Raw genomic sequence first — 17,223 nt, 5'->3', positions numbered from 1 at the left:
GGAAATGCATTTTGCCTTGTGGGTATGACGATGTGTATTCAATAAAAAATATTGAGCGGATATCTATAATAATTAAGGATAATATTAAGTCTGAGCCAGACTAGCCTGTGAGGTTCCAGGAGTCTTCAGCGGAGGTGTAGGTCAAAAGTGGCCTGCTGCAGGGTCAGGGGCATTGAACACAGCAGTCCTGGGAGCTGAAGTGTACTAGCCTAAGTCCTTTTGAAGAAGGTCACCGTTGTCACAATTACCCCTACAATAGTTTGGCCTCAGACAAAACTACAGGGAAGGAAGAGAAAATTGGTTCAAAGATTTACTGAGCCCACAGAGCAAGACCCACCTTTCCCCCCAGGCAGTCCCTTCCACCAAGAAGCTTCCACAACCCTCTTATGCTCATCCATCAGAGAACAGACAGAATGAAAACCACAACAGCAGAAAACTAACTGAACTGATCACATGGATGACAACCTTATTTAACTCAATGAACCTATGAGCCATGTAGGGCCACCCTAGATGGACGGGTCATGGTGGAGCGTTCTGACTAAACGTGGTCCACTGGAGAAGAAAAAGGCAAACCACATCAGCATTCTTGCCTTGAGAACCCCATGAACGTATGAAAAGGCAAAAAGATGGGACACTGAAAGATGAACCCCCCAGTCAGTAGGTGCCCAATACACTACTGGGGAGGAGCCGAGAAAAAGCTCTAGAAGAACAAAGAGGCTGAGCCAAAGCAGAAAAAAGACCCCGTTGTGCATGTGTCTGGTGGTGAAAGTAAAGTCCAATGTTGTAAAGAAGAATATTGCATAGGAACCTGGAATATGAGGTCCATGAATCAAGGTAAATTGGAAGTGGTCAAACAGGAGATGGCAAGAGTGAACATCGACACTTTAGGAATCAGTGAACAAAAAAAGATGGGAACAGGAAAATTTAATTGAGATGCTGTGGGCAGAAATCTTTAAGAAGAAATGAAATCCCTCATAGTCAACAAAAGGTCTGAAATGCAGTGCTTGAATGCAATCTCAAAAATGACAGAAGGATCTCTGATCATTTTTCAATATTGAGAACCATTCAATATTACAGTAATTCACGTTTATGCCCCACCACTAAGGCTGAATAAGCTGAAGTTGAACAGCTCTATGAAGACCTATAAGATCTTCTAGAATTAACACCAAGCAGAGATGTCCTTTCCATCACAGGGGATTGGAATGCAAAAGTAGGAAGTAATTGGAATATTACCTGGAGTAACAGGCAAGTTTGGCCTTAGAGTACAAAATGAAGCAGGGCAAAAGCTAACAGAGTTCTGCCAAGAGAATGCACTGGTCATAGCAAACACCCTCTTTCAACAACACAAGAGATGACTCTACACATAGACATCACCAGATTGATGGTCAGTACCGAAATCAGGTTGATTATATTCTTTGCAGCCAAAGATGGAGAAGCTCTATATAGTCAGCAAAAACAAGACCAGGAGCTGACTGTGGCTCAGATCATGAACTCCTTATTGCAAAATTCAGACTTCAGGTATGACCTAAATCAAATCCCTTACAATTATACAGTGGAAGTGACAAATAGATTCAAGGGATTAGATCTGATAGATAGAGGGCCTGAAGAACTATGGACAGAGGCTTGTAACATTGTACAGGAGGCAGTGATCAAAACTATTGCCAAGAAAAAGAAATGCAGAAAGGCAAAATGGTTGTCTGAGGTAGCCTTGCAAATAATTGAGAAAAAAAGAGAAGTGAAAGACAAAGGAGAAGAGGAAAGATATATCTATCTAAAATAAAATGGCAAAGAATAGCAAGGAGAAATAAGAAAGGCTCTTAAGTGACTAATGCAAAAAAACAGAGGAAATCAATAATTTGGGAAAGGCTAGAGCTCTCTAACGAAAAATTGTGATACAAAGGGAACGTTTCATGCAAAGATGGCCACAACAAAGACAGAAATGGTATGGACCTACCAGAAGTAGAGAATATTAAAAAGAAGTGACAAGAATAAACAGAAGAACTATACCAAAAAGATCTTAATGACCCAGATAACCACAATGGACTGATCACTCATCTAGAGCCAGCATCCTGGAATGCAAAGACAAGTGGGTCTTAGGAAGCATCACTATGAACAAAGTTAGTGGAGGTGATGGAATTCCAGTTGAGCTATTTCAAATCCTAAAAGATGATGCTGTGAAAGTGCTGCACTCAATATGCCTGCAAATTTGGAAATCTCAGCAGTGTCCAGAGAGCTGAAAAAGGTCAGTTTTCATTCCAATCCCAAAGCAAGGCAATGCCAAAAATGCTCAAACTACCGCATAATTGCACTCATCTCACACACTAGCAAAGTAATGCTTAAAATTCTCCAAGCTAGGCTTCAACAGTACGTGCATCAAGAACTTTCAGATGTTCAAGCTGGGTTTAGAAAAGGCAGAGGAACTAGAGATCAAATCGCCAACATCCACTGGATCATAGAAAAAGCAAGAGAATTTCAGAAAAGCATCTAATTCTGCTTCATTGACTACGCTAGGGCCTTTGACTGTGTGGATCACAACAAACTGTGGGAAATTCTTCAAGAGATGGGAATGCCAGACCATCTTACCTGCCTCCTGAGAATCTGTATGCAGGTCAATAAGCAACAGTTAGAACCAGACATGAAACCATGTTGGGAAAGGAGTACATCAAGGCTGTATATCGTCCCCTGCTTATTAAACTTATATGCAGAGTACATCATGCAAAATTCCAGGCTGGGTGAAGCTCAAGCTGGAATCAAGATTGCCGGGAGAAATACCAATTAACCTAGACATGCAGATAACACCACCTAAAGGCAGAAAGCAAGGAGGAACTAAAGAGCCTCTTTATGAAAGTGAAAGAGGAGAGTGAAAAAGTTGGCTTACAACTCAGCATTCAAAAAAATGAAGATCATGGCATCTGGTCCCATCCCTTCATGGCAAATAGATGGGGAAACAATGGAAACAGTGACAGAATTTATTTTCTTGGGCTCCATATCACTGCAGATTTTGACTGCAGCCATGAAATTAACTGACACTTGCTCCTTGGAAGAAAAGCTATGACAAACCTAGACAGCATATTAAAAGAAGAGACATTACCAACAAAGATCTGTATAGTCAAAGCTATGGCTTTCCAGTAGTCATGCATGGATGTGAGAGTTGGACTAAGCACCAAAGAACTGATGCTTTTGAACTGTGGTGTTGGAGAAGACTCTTTTGAGTCCCTTGGCCTGCAAGGAAATTAAACCAGTCATCCTACAGGAAATCAGTACTGAATATTCATTGGAAGGACTGATGCTGAAGCTCCAATACTTTCGCCATCTGATTCCAAGAGCCAGCTCCTTAGAAAAGACCTTGATGCTGTGAAAGATTGAAGGCAGGAAGAGAAGGGGCGACAAAGGATGAGAAAGTTGGATGGCATCACTGACTCAATGGACATGAGTTTGAGCAACTTCTGAGAGAGGCTGAAGGACAGGGAACCCTGGCGTGCTGCAGTCCATGGGGCTGGAAAGACTTGGATACAACTGAGTGACTTTCACAAATGTTGAGAATTAAACAATAAAATCACCTGTTGTAGTACTGCATAGTTCTCAAATGTGGTTTTCCAATTCATTTAGAATGTTTCTGATTTCAGAAACATCAGGCACTCTTTTTTAAATGTTTTTTCAAAAATGACCAGGTTGCCTGATACTCTTCTCTATAAAACTTTTGGAATGCTGAAGCTTTTAAAGAGGTCCTCTTTGGGAAAAGTACAGAATAACATCCTGATTATGGAGACCAAGAGGGATTGTACCTGAAGACTGATAAAGAAGTTAGTCACCCATTTAAGCATTTTGCATCCCATTTACTTTGAGTCCAAATTTGATATATTAATAGATCGAAGAGTACTTGATGACCTATTAAAAACTTCTTAGGTACAAGTTATGCTATAGCATGAGCCCAAGAATACAAATGATTCTCATTATTTGAAGATTCTGTATCTGATAATTTTCCTACTAGCTAAAATTTATCTGTAATTTAAAGGCAATCTCTAAGCAGTTTCATGGTGATTTGCAGATGTGTACACAGTGGCACCAAGTTTTAACTCGCTGACGTATACTTCCCAGCTAAAATCAAACATGGCAATGCTTTGCCTTTTTGCTTAGCTCTTATAAAAGTGTCATATTTTTCACTTTTTGTGTGTGTGTGTGTGTGTGTTGTTGTTGTTTAGCCCTACCTCTTTGGTTGTTTGTTCTTAAGTATTTTATTCTTTTTGATGCTATTGCATATAGGATTGTTTTCTTAATTACCTTTCTGTGTGGTTTGTTTTTAGTGTAGAGAAACACAACGTATTTTTGTATATTGATTTCTTTTACCCTGCAACTTTGGCAAGTTTTTAATTTTTTTTTAATGTTCTAAGAGGTATGTGTAGGATTTCTAAACATAAGATTTCATCTGAAAATAGATATAAGTTTAATTTTTCCTTTCTGATTGCAGCTTCTTTTAATTTATTTTTCTTAACTACATGCTCCAGCAAGGCCATCAAATATTATATTGAATAGAAGCCTATTCAATAGAGTGGTTTCCTTGTTTTTCCTGATCTTAGAGAAAAAGCTTTTAGCTTTTCACTGTTGAGTATAATTATAATACTAGTTGTAAGTTTGATATATGTAGATTTTATTATATTGATATACTTTATTTCTATACAGAATGGGGAAATGAAAACTGGTTATCAACATGCAAAAAAATGAAATTTAATCCCTACCATATACCACATACAAAAATAAACTGAAAACAAACAACAAATGAAGCTGTAAAACTCCTAGGAAAAAATATAAGGAGAAACCTTCTTGACATTGATCTTGGCAATGATTTCTTGACTATGACACCAAAAACTGAGACAAGAAAGGAAAAAATAGGCTAGCTCAAGCCAAAGAGCTGCTGCATAACAAAGGAGACAATCCACAGAAAGAAATGGCAACCCACAGAAGGGGAGAAAATATCCGCAAATCATATACATGATAAGCAGTTAATATCCAAAATATATAAATAGCTCTTACAGCTTAATAGCAAAACAACAAATCAATTTAAAAATGGGGAAAGAACTTGAGCATAACATTTCCCCAAATAAGACACATAAATTGCCAACAGGTATATGAAAAGATGCTCAATATCATTAATTACTGGGAAAATGCAAATCAAGATTACAATGACATCATATATGATATGATCTGTTAGAATGGTTATTTTAAAAAAAGTAAGTATTGGCAAGGATGAGGAGAAATTGAGAGTCTAATAACTGAATTGAGGGGAATGTAAAATGATGCAGCCACTATGGAAAATATTATGAAGGTTTCTCAAAAAATTACAAAGATAACTACCATATGTTCCAATACCATTCATACTGTTCATACTGTTCATGGGGTTCTAAAGGCAAGAATACTGAAGTGGTTTGCCCTTCCCTTCTCCAGTGGACCACGTTTTGTCAGAACTCTCCACCATGACCCGTCCGTCCTGGGTGGCCCTATAGGTCATGGCTCATAGTTTCATTGAGTTAGACAAGGCTGTGGTCCATGTCATCAGATTGGTTAGTTTTCTGTGATTGTGGTTTTCAGGCTGTCTGTCCTCTGGTGGAGAAGGATAAAAGGCTTATGAAAGCTTCCTGATGGGAGAGACTGACTGAGGGGGAAACTGGGTCTTGTTCTGATGGGCCAGGCCATGCTCAGTAAATCTTTAATCCAATTTTCTGTTGATGGGTGGAGCTGTGCTCCCTCCCTACTATTTACCTGGGGCCAAACTATGTGGAGGTAATGAAGATAGTAGTGACCTCCCTCAAAAGACCCCAGGCATGTACTGCTACAGTCCATGCCCCCAACCCTGCAGCAGGCCACCACCCACCCACGCCTTCCCGGAGACTCCTGAACACCCACAGGCAAGTCTCCTGTGGGGTCACTCCTTTCTCCTGGGTCCTGGTGCAAAAGGTTCTGTTGTGCCCTCCAAAAGTCTATTTCCCAGTCCTATGTAAGTTCTGGCAGCTCTGTGGTGGGGTTAATGGTGACCTCCTCCAAGAGGACTTAGGCCACACCCACGCCCAGAGCCCCTGTCCTTGCGGCAGACCACTGCCAACCCGAACCTCCACAGGAGACGCTCAAACACAGTTCTGTCTGTCTCTGTAGGATCCCTGGGTCCTGGTGTGCACAAGGTTTGTTTGAGCCCTCAAAGCATCTCTGGCATGATTGGGGTTTGATTCTAAATGTGAATTTGCCCCTCCTACCATCTTGCTGGGGCTTCTCCTTTGCCCTTGGATGTGGGGCATCTCCTCACAGCAACTCCAGTGCCTACAGTCTTACTGGGGTTTCTCTGACCTTAGATGTGTGGTATCTCCACATGGCCAGTCCAACGAAGTGCAGCCGCTGCTCCAGACCTTGGATGTTGGGTATCTATTCACGGCTACTCCAGCGAAGCGTGGGTGCTACTCCTGACCTTGGACATGGGGTATCTCCTCTCAGCCACTCCAGCACCATGCAGCCGCCACGCACTGTTCCAGTGCTGCACAGATGAACTCCCCAGGTCAGTAGGTGCCCAATATGCCACTGGAGATCAGAAGGAATGAAGAGACAGATCCAAAGCAAAAACAATACCCAGTTGTGAATGTGACGGATGATAGAAGCAAGTTCTGATGCTGTAAAGAGCAATGTTGCATAGGAAACTGGAATGTTAGGTCCATGAATCAAGGCAAATTGGAAGTGGTCAAACAGGAGATGGCAAGAGTGAATGTCGACAATTTAGGAATCAGTGAACTAAAATGGACTGGAATGGGTGAATTTAACTCAGATAACCATTAGGTCTACTACTGTGGGCAAGGATCCCTCAGAAGACATGGAGTAGCCATCACAGTCAAGAAAAGAATCTGAAATGCAGTACTTGGATGTAATCTCAAAAAAGACAGAATTATCTCTGTTCTTTTCCAAGGCAAACCATTCACTATCACGGTAATCCAACTCTATGCCCCAACTGATAATGCTGAAGAAGCTGAAGTTGAACGGTTCTATGAAGACCTACAACACCTTCTAGAATTAACGCCCCCAAAAGATGTCCTTTTCATTACAGGGGGCTGGAAGCAAAAGTAGGAAGTGAAGAAACACCTGGAGTAGCAGTCAAATTTGGCCTTGGGGTACAGAATGAAGCAGGGCAAAGGCTAGTAGAGTTCTGTCAAGAGAACACACTGGTCACAGCAAACAGCCTCTTCCAACAACACAAGAGAAGACTCTACACATGGACATCACCAGATGGTCAACACCGATTATATGATTATATTCTTTGCAGCCAAAGATGGAGAAGCTCTATAGAGTCAGCAAAAATAAGACCAGGAGCTGACTGTGGCTCACATTATGAACTCCTTATTGCCAAATTCAGACTTAATTGAGGAAAGTAGGGAAAACCACTAGACCATTCAGGTATGACCTAAATCAAATCTCTTATGACTATACAGTGGAAGTGAGAAATAGATTTAAGGGACTAGATCTGATAAAAGTTCCTGATGAACTATGGATGGAGGTTCATGACATTGTACAGGAGACAGGGATAAAGACCAATCCCAAGAAAAGGAAATGCAAAAAAAGCAAAATGGCTGCCTGAGTAGGCCTTACAAATAGCTGTGAAAAGTAGAGAAGCATAAAGCAAAGAAGAAAAGGAAAGATATACCCATTTGAATGCAGAATTCTAAAGAATAGCAAGGAGAAATAAGAAAGCCTTCCTCAGTGATCAGTGCAAAGAAAGAAAGGAAAACAATAGAATGGGAAAGTCTAGAGATCTCTTCAAGAAAATTAGAGATACCAAAGGAACATTTCATGCAAAGATGGGCTCAATAAAGGACAGAAATGTCATGGATCCAAAAGAAGCAGAAGATATTAAGATGAGATGGCAAGAATACACAGAAGAACTGTATAAAAAAGATCTTCATGACCCAGGTAGTCATGATGGTGTAATCACTCACCTAGAGCCAGACATCCTGGAATGTGAAGTCATGTGGGCCTTAGGAAGTGTCACTATGAACAAAATTAGTGCAGGTGATGGAACTCCAATTGAGCTCTTTCAAATCTAAAAGATGATGCTGTGAAAATGGTGCACTCAATATGCCAGAAAATTTGGAAAACTCAGCAGTGGCCACAGGACTGGAAATGTTCAGTTTTCATTTTAACCACTAAGAAAGTCAATGCCAAAGAGAGCTCAAACTACCGCACAATTGCACTCATCTCACACGCTAGCAAAGTTATGCTCAAAATTCTGCAAGCCAGGTTTTAACAGTATCTGATCCATGAACTTCCTGATATTCAAGCTGGTTTCAGAAAAGGTAGAGGAACCAGAGATCAAATTGTCAAGATTTGCTGGATCATCAAAAAAGCAAGCGAGTTCCAGAAAAACATCTATTTCTGCTTTATTGACTATGCCAAACCCTTTGACTGTGTGGATCACAGCAAACTGTGGAAAATACTTCAATAGATGGGAATACCAGACCACCTGACCTGCTCTTGAGAAATCTGTATGCAGGTCACGATGCAACAATTAGAACTGGACATGGAAAAACAGATTGGTTCCATATTGGGAAAGGAGAATGTCAAGGCTATCACCATGTATTGTCACTGTGCTTATTTAACTTACATGCAGAGTCCATCATGAGAATCACTGGACTGGCTGAAGTACAAGCTGGAATCAAGGTTGCTGGGAGAAATATCAATAACCTCACATATGCAGATGACACCACCCTTATGGCAGAAAGTGAAGAAGAACTAAAGAACCTCTTGATGAAAGTGAAAGAGGAGAGTGAAAAAGTTGTCTTAAAGTTCAACACTCAGAAAACTAAAATCATGGCATCCAGTCCCATTTCTTCATGGCAAATAGATGGAGAAAGATTGGAAACAGTGTCAGACTTTATTTTGGGGGGCTCCAAAATTACTGCAGATGGTGACTGCAGCCATGAAAAGACACTTACTCCTTAGAAGAAAAATTATGATCAACCAAGACAGCATATTGAAAAGCAGAGACATTACTCTGCCAACAAAGATCCCTCTAATCAAGGCTATTGTTTTTCCAGTAGTTATGTATGGATGTGAGAGTTGGACTATAAAGAGAGCTGAGCACCAAAGAATTGATGCTTTTGAACTGTGGTGTTGGAGAAGACTTTTGAGAGTCCCTTGGACTGCAAGGAGATCCAACCAGTCCATCCTAAAGGAGATCAGTCCTGAATGCTCATTGGAAGGACTGATGTTTAAGCTGAAAGTCCAATACTTTGGCCTCCTGATGCGAATAACTGACTTATTTGAAATGACTCTGATGCTGGGAAAGGTTGAAGGTGGGAGGAGAAGGGGACGACAGAGGATGAGGTGGTTGGATAGCATCACTGAGTCGATGGACATGAGTTTGAGTAAACTTTAGGAGTTGGTGATGGACAGGGATGTCTGGTGTGTTGCAGTCCATGGTTGCAAAGAGGTGGACATGACTGAGCGACTGAACTAACTGAGTAATTGCATGATCCAATAATCATACTTCTGGGTATGTAGCCAATGGAACTGAAATAAGGATTGTGAAGAAATTTTGTACAACCATGTTTATTGTTGCATTATTCATAATTGCTAAGACATTGAGGAATCTAAATGTTGGTTAGTGGATAAGAAGAATGTAGCCTATAAACCTATATATTCAATGACTTTTCTGCCTTAATATGAAAAAAATTCTGCCATTTACAATTATATGGATGAACCTTGAGGATATTATACTGAGTGAAAAAAAGTTAATCATAGAAGGACAGATGCAGTGTGATTTCACTTATATGAGATATCTAATCAGTCAAACTCTCAGAACCAGAGAAAGTAATAGTTACTGCCAGCAGCTAAGAGAAGGGAGAAATGAGATTTCTAATTCAAAAAAATTCCAGTTATGCTAGATGATTATGTTCTAGAAATCTTTTTTTCAACATAGTTGAAATACAGTAGTGAGAAATACAGTAATTTGAACTTCAAAATTTGTTAAGAAGGTAGGTAATCATGTTAATTGCAATGCAGGAGACCCCAGTTGATTCCTGGGTTGGGAAGATCCCCTGGAGAAGGGATAGGCTGCCCACTGCAGTATTCTTGGGCTTCCCTGGAGGTTCAGCTGATAGAGAACCCACTTGCAATGTGAGAGACCTGGGTTCGATCTCCGGGTCGGGAAGATCCCCTGGAGAAGGGTATAGCTACCCACTCCAGTGTTCTAGCCTGGAGAATTCCAGGGACTGCATAGTCCATGGGGCAGCAAAAAGTCGGACATGACTGAGTGACTTTCACTTTCACTTTCATCATGTTAATATATGCACAAACCCACAGACAATACTCAGGAGTGAAAAGCTGAAAAGCCTTCTTGCTGAATTCAGGACAAAGATAAGGATGCCTACTCACCCAAATTCTATTCAGTGTAGTGTTGGATGTCTCAGCCACAGGGATCAGAAGAGAAAAATAAAGATATCCAAGTTGAAAAGAAAGATGTAACACTGTCACTATTTGCAAATGATATGATACTCTATATAGTGAACCTTAAAGTATCCACACAAAAAACATTACAACTAATAAGGCATAAAGGTAGCAGGATACAAGATTAATATAAATAAACTATTGTATTTCTTTACATTAGTAACAAAATATCAGAAAGAGAAAGTAAAAAAAAAAAAATTCCTGCTTAAAACCATGTAATGGCAAAAAAATAAAATACCTATTAATCAGGGAGGTGAAACACCTAAACACTGAAAGCTATGAAACATTGATAAAATTGAAGATGATTCAGAGAAATGGGAAGATATCCCATGCTCTTGAATTGAAAGAATTAATCTGTTTAAGTGGCCACACTACCCAAAGAGATCTATAGATTTAATGCAATCCCTATCAAAATACCCATGACATTTTTCACAGAACTAGAACAAAGAATCCTAAAATTTATATGGAACCACAGAAGATTCAGAATTGCTTTGTACTGGAGGTATAACCCTTTCAGACTTCAGACAATACCACAAAGCTACAGTAATCAAAAAGTCATATTAGCATAAAAATAACATGTAAATAATGGGAGAGAATAGAGAGAGCCCAGAAATAAACCACACACCTACCGCCAATTAATCTACAACAAAGGAGTCAAGAATATACAATGGTGGAAAGACAGTGTCTTCAACAAGGGGTGTTGGGAAAGCTGGGCAGATACACATAAATCGATTAAATTAGAAAACTCCCTTACATGATATACAAAGATAAACTCCAAATGGTTTAGAGACCTAAAATTAAGACATGACACTATAAAATTATTAAAAGAGAGCATAGGCAAAACATTCTCTGACATAAATGGTAGTGATGTTTTCTTAGGTTATTGTTCCAAGACAATAGAAATAAAAGGAAAGTAAACAAATGGGAACTAATCAAACTTATAAGCTTTTACACAGCAAAGGAAAGCATCAACAAGATGAAAAGACAGCCTACAGACTGGGAGATAATATTTACAAATTCAGTAGCTGAAAAGGGCTTAATTTCCAAAATATACAAATAGCTCATAACACTCAATAAGGAAAAGGTGGGGGGGTGGGCAGTGTGCAGAAGGCTTAAATGGACATTTCACTAAAGAAGATAGATTGACCAATAAGCATTGAAAAGATGCTCAGCCTTGCTAATAATTAGAGAAATGCAAATCAGAACTACAATGAGGTATCACCTTATACTGGTCAAAATGGCTGTCATCAAAAAGTCTACAAATAATAAAGTCTGGAAAAGCATGGATATAAGGAAACAATTATACACAGTTTGTGGAAAGTAAATTGGTGCAACCACTGTGGCAATCAGTATGAACTAGAAGCAGAGTTGCCATATGATCCAGAAAACCCACTCCTGGGAAAAATGAAAACTCTAATCTGAAAGGATACATGAATCTCAATGTTCATAACAGCACTATCTACAATAGCCAAGACTTTGAAACAACTCAAAATAATTGGCTTAAGAGGATATGCTATACATACATATACATATATATATATATATATACATGAATATATATATATATGAATATATATATATACACACACATACATATATAATGGAATATTACTCAGCTATTAAAAATGATGAAATATTGCTATTTGCAGCAACATGAATGGACCTAGAGAATATTATACTTGGTCAAGTCAGAGAAAGTCAAATACCATATGATGTGCATTATATATGAAATCTAAAAGTAGTACAAATGAATATATATACAAAACACAATCAGACTCACAGACATAGTAAGCAAACTTAGAGTTACACAAGGGGAAGCTGGGTGGAGGGATAAACTGTGAGTATGGGATAAACAGACACCACTTATCTAATCCATGTATGAGTAGTTTGTAAGGATTTACTGTATAGCACAGAAAATAATATTCAATGTCTTATGACAATTGATAAAGGAAGATAATCTGAAAAAAATATGTCACTGAATCACTTTGCTGTACACCTAAAGCTAACACAGTATCGTAAATCAACTATATTTTGATAAAAGGGAGTATATAATATTATTGACAGAATGCTTTCACCCTGCTTTAATATATTCATTTCTTCCCTCAGTAAAAACTTTTCACAACATCTTTAAGGTCATATATTTCATCCCTTAAAATATCAAGATTCACTTAACCACTACACCACATAATACAGTATACTTACATTGTTTCCATTATCATGTTATTACTCCATAACACTTGAATCAACATCCTTATGCACAAATATCTGCCCACTTTACTTATTAGTGTGTTTGTTTTTAGGGAAAAAGTTCCCAGTTGCTAAGTTTCTTTTAAGCATTTTAGTGGAAGATACTCCTTCATTAATTTTTCAATTATATAGCTGTACTCTCTGGGCCTTGGAGTATGGAATGAAGCAGGGCAAAGGCTAATAGAATTTTGCCAAGAAAACGCACTGGTCATAGCAAACACCCTCTTCCAACAACACAAGAGAAGACTACACATGGACATCACCAGATGGTCAACACCGAAATCAGATTGATAATATTCTTTGCAGCCAAAGATGGGGAATCTCTATACAGTCAGCAAAAACAAGACCAGGAGCTGACTATGGCTCAGATCATGAACTCCTTATTGCCAAATTCAGACTTAAAGAGAGTAGGGAAAACCACTAGACCATTCAGGTATGACCTAAATCAAATACCTTATGACTATACAGTGGAAGTGAGAAATAGATTTAAGGGACTAGATCTGATAGACAGAGAGCCTGATGAACTATGGACAGAGGTTCGTGACATTGTACAGGAGACAGGGATCAAGACCATCCCCATGGAAAAGAAATGCAAAAAGGCAAAATGGTTGTCTGGGGAGGCCTTACAAATAACTGTGAAAAGAAGAGAAGCAAAAAGCAAAGGAGAAAAGGAAAGATAATACCCATTTGAATGCAGATTTCCAAAGAATAGCAAGGAGAGATAAGAAAGCCTTCCTCAGGGATCAATGCAAAGAAATAGAGGAAAACAACAGAATGGGAAAGACTAGAGATCTCTTCAAGAAAAGTAGAGAACCAAGGGAACGTTTCATGCAAAGATGGGCTCAATAAAGGACAGAAATGGTATGGACCTAGCAGAAGCAGTAGGTATTAAGAAGAGGTGGCAAGAATACACAGAAGAACTGTATAAAAAAGATCTTCATGACCCAGATAATCACAATGGTGTGATCACTGACCTAGAGCCAGACATCCTGGAATGTGAAGTCAAGTGGGCCTTAGAAAGCACCACTACGAACAAAGCTAGTGGATGTGATGGAATTCCAGTTGAGCTCTTTCAAATCTAAAAGATGATGCTGTGAAAGTGCTGCACTCAATATGCCAGCAAATTTGGAAAACTCAGCAGTTGCCACAGGACTGGAAAAGGTCTGTTTTCATTCCAATCCCTAAGAAAGGCAATCCAAAGAATGCTCAAACTACCGCACAAATGCACTCATCTCACACGCTAGTAAAGTAATGCTCAAAATTCTCCAAGCCAGGCATCAGCAATACGTGAACTGTGAACTTCCAGATGTTCAAGCTGGTTTTAGTAAAGGCAGAGGAACCAGAGATCAAATTGCCAATATCTGCTGGATCATCTAAAAAGCAAGAGAATTCCAGAAAAACATCTATTTCTGCTTTATTGACTACACCAAAGCCTTCGACTGTGTGGATCACAATAAACTGTGGAAAATTCTGAAGGAGATGGGAATACCAGACCACCTGACCTGCCTCTTGAGAAATCTGTATGTAGGTCAGGAAGCAACAGTTAGAACTGGACATGGAACAACAGACTGGTTCCAAATAGGAAAAGGAGTACGTCAAGGCTGTATATTGTCACCCTGCTTATTTAACTTATATGCAGAGTACATCATGAGAATCACTGGTCTGGAAGAAGCACAAGCTGGAATCAAGATTGCTGGGAGAAATATCAATAACATAAGATACGCAGATGACACCACCTTTATAGCAGAAAGTGAAGAGGAACTAAAAAGCCTCTTGATGAAAGTGAAAGAGGAGAGTGAAAAAGTTGGCTTAAAGCTTAACATTCAGAAAACTAAGATCATGGCATCTGGTGCCATCACCTCATGGGAAATAGATGGGGAGACAGTGGAAACAGTGTCAGACTTTATTTTTTGGGGCTCCAAAATCACTGCAGATGGTGACTGCAGCCATGAAATTAAAAGACACTTACTCCTTGGAAGGAAAGTTATGACCAACCTAGATAGCATATTAAAAAGCAGAGACTTTACTTCGCCAACAAAGGTCCATCTGATCAAGGCTATGGTTTTTCCAGTGGTCATGTATGGATGTGAGAGTTGGACTATGAAGAATGCTGAGCACCGAAAAATTGATTCTTTTGAACTGTGGTGTTGGAGAAGATTCTTGAGAGTCCCTTGGACTGCAGGGAGATCCAACCAGTCCATCCTGAAGGAGATAGGTCCTGGGTGTTCATTGGAGGGACTGATGCTGAAGCTGAAACTCCAGTAATTTGGCCACCTCATGCGAAGAGTTGACTCATTAGAAAAGACCCTGATGCTGGGAGGGATTGGGGGCAGGAGGAGAAGGGGACGACAGAGGATGAGATGGTTGGATGGCATCACCGACTCGATGGGCATGAGTTTGAGTGAATTCCGGGAGCCGGGAGTTGGTGATGGGCAGGGAGGCCTGGCGTGCTGCAATTCATGGGGTCACAAGGAGTTGGACATGACTGAGCAACTGAACTAAAACTAAACTAAACTGAACTACTCTTTGGGCACTTTTTATAAATGCCAGATATAGAAAAACCATTGAACTAATGAGTATGTCTTCATGTAGGATTTAACCTGTGGATATATAGATAGAAAAGTTACTTGACCATGACCATAAAATATGTCAGGGTGAACCACATGAACTTGCTGTTACATAAATTAAAGTTATTTGTTTACTGACAACTTCACATGGCTTAACATGGTCCCATGGTTTAAATGTGTGTGCCCTGCCCAAATTCATATGTTGAAGTCCTAATGTTCAAATGTGATGGCATTAGGAGTTGGGTTCTTTGGGAAGTGCTTAGATCATGAGAGTGGAACTCTCATGAATGGGATTAGCATCTTTAAGATACCCCACAGAGCTCCCTAAGCCTTTCTACCATATAAGACACAGCAAAGAAGCATTCTGAAACTTGAAAGAGAGCCCTCGCCTGATCATGCCAGCACTCTGATCTTAGACTTCCAGTCTCCAGAATAGTGAGAAATAAGTCTTTGTTATTTATAACCTACTCAGACTGCAGCATTTTGTTATAGCAGCCAAAAGAGAGTAAGGCACATGGCATTATAATAACTGGGGTAGGAAATGGCAACCCAATCCAGTATTCTTGTCTGGAAAAATTCCATGGACAGAGGAGTCTGTCGGGCTAGTCCATGGGGCTGCAAAGAGCCACACACAACTTGGTGACTAAACAACAACAATTATAACTGTTGACAATGGGAAAATATGTAGGGTGTTCTGAGAGCAAAAAGCATTAATTCCAAATTGGTGGAACAGGCTTGGCTGTCAAGCGTGGTGACACGAAGCACTTAGGTTTTACCAGATAATGGAGGAGGAGAGCAGGGAGGCCTGTAAGTTGGCACAGGCACTTATGACATTGGGCACATATCTCTGGTTACCTTCAAATCTTCAAGGCTGAATTGCTTATTCTACCATATCAATAACTTGGCCTCATTCTTATAATGACCAATTTCGATCCAAAGTAGCATCCTAAATGGGTTTTAGAAGTCTAAAACTAAATCTATGCAAGATTTGCACTATATCTTCAACTTAGTCTGTGTAACAGTACATTAGAAAACAAAGTAACCAAGAATTTATTTAGAATTGGTAACATTAGTTAAAAAGGCTATGGTTTGCAGTTTGCAACTTTTTTCTGATAGAGTATCCTAAAATATTATTTATCAAAGGACTTGTATTTAAAACAGTTATATCCGGAGACTAAGATCAATGAGTAAAGACACTCTGACATGCATTATGCATAGGAGATATCTGTTTATAGAATCCATCTTCTTGCCTTCTATATCTCTGCTTATTTTATTAGAATATAGTTCATTATGTCTTTGAGATGATAGCATGTGTCCTTTTTTTATAGACACTGATTATGCTTTGTTTACTATTTCCTAAACCTTTTATTGTATAACCAATCCAACATAGAGATGAGAATTAAAAGTAAAATACAGTAAAACTTGTGCAAAAGAGGAAATTTTACAGATATACAAGTTTTGTCAACAAATGACAAATTTTAAGTTTATAAAGTTGTTTCTCAAAAATCAATTGAAGAGACAAGTGCTAAATTAGTAGAAGTAAAAGTAAACCATAAATCACTGCCTTCCTTGCAGTATAAAACCCTCTTTTTAAACATAATATGATGAAACATAATAAAACAATATTAAAAATGACATTGAAAGTGCTATATTTCTTCTCTACTTGGCAAAAAATGCGTACATTTAGTATTATTACTGTTTGGCTTATGGCAAGGTCAATTTCATCTTTTAGGATAACAAGAGTGAAATAAGTAAGAACAAATAAATTTCACTATTTTAGTGTCTAGGGTATATTATATAGGCATATATTGACAAAGTTCACTAAAATATATTTGATTTTTATGTCTAGCTAAGCCTTTTTATATACATATTCAATTTTTATTTGAATTACCTAACATTTGCATTTTGTGTTACGGCTTTTTTAACTTGCATT

This window comes from Odocoileus virginianus, chromosome 24 (assembly GCF_023699985.2).
Source record: "Odocoileus virginianus isolate 20LAN1187 ecotype Illinois chromosome 24, Ovbor_1.2, whole genome shotgun sequence".
Taxonomy (NCBI): Eukaryota; Metazoa; Chordata; class Mammalia; order Artiodactyla; family Cervidae; genus Odocoileus; species Odocoileus virginianus.
The sequence above is the reverse complement of the archived record's forward strand: the minus strand, read 5'-3'. Positions refer to the sequence as shown.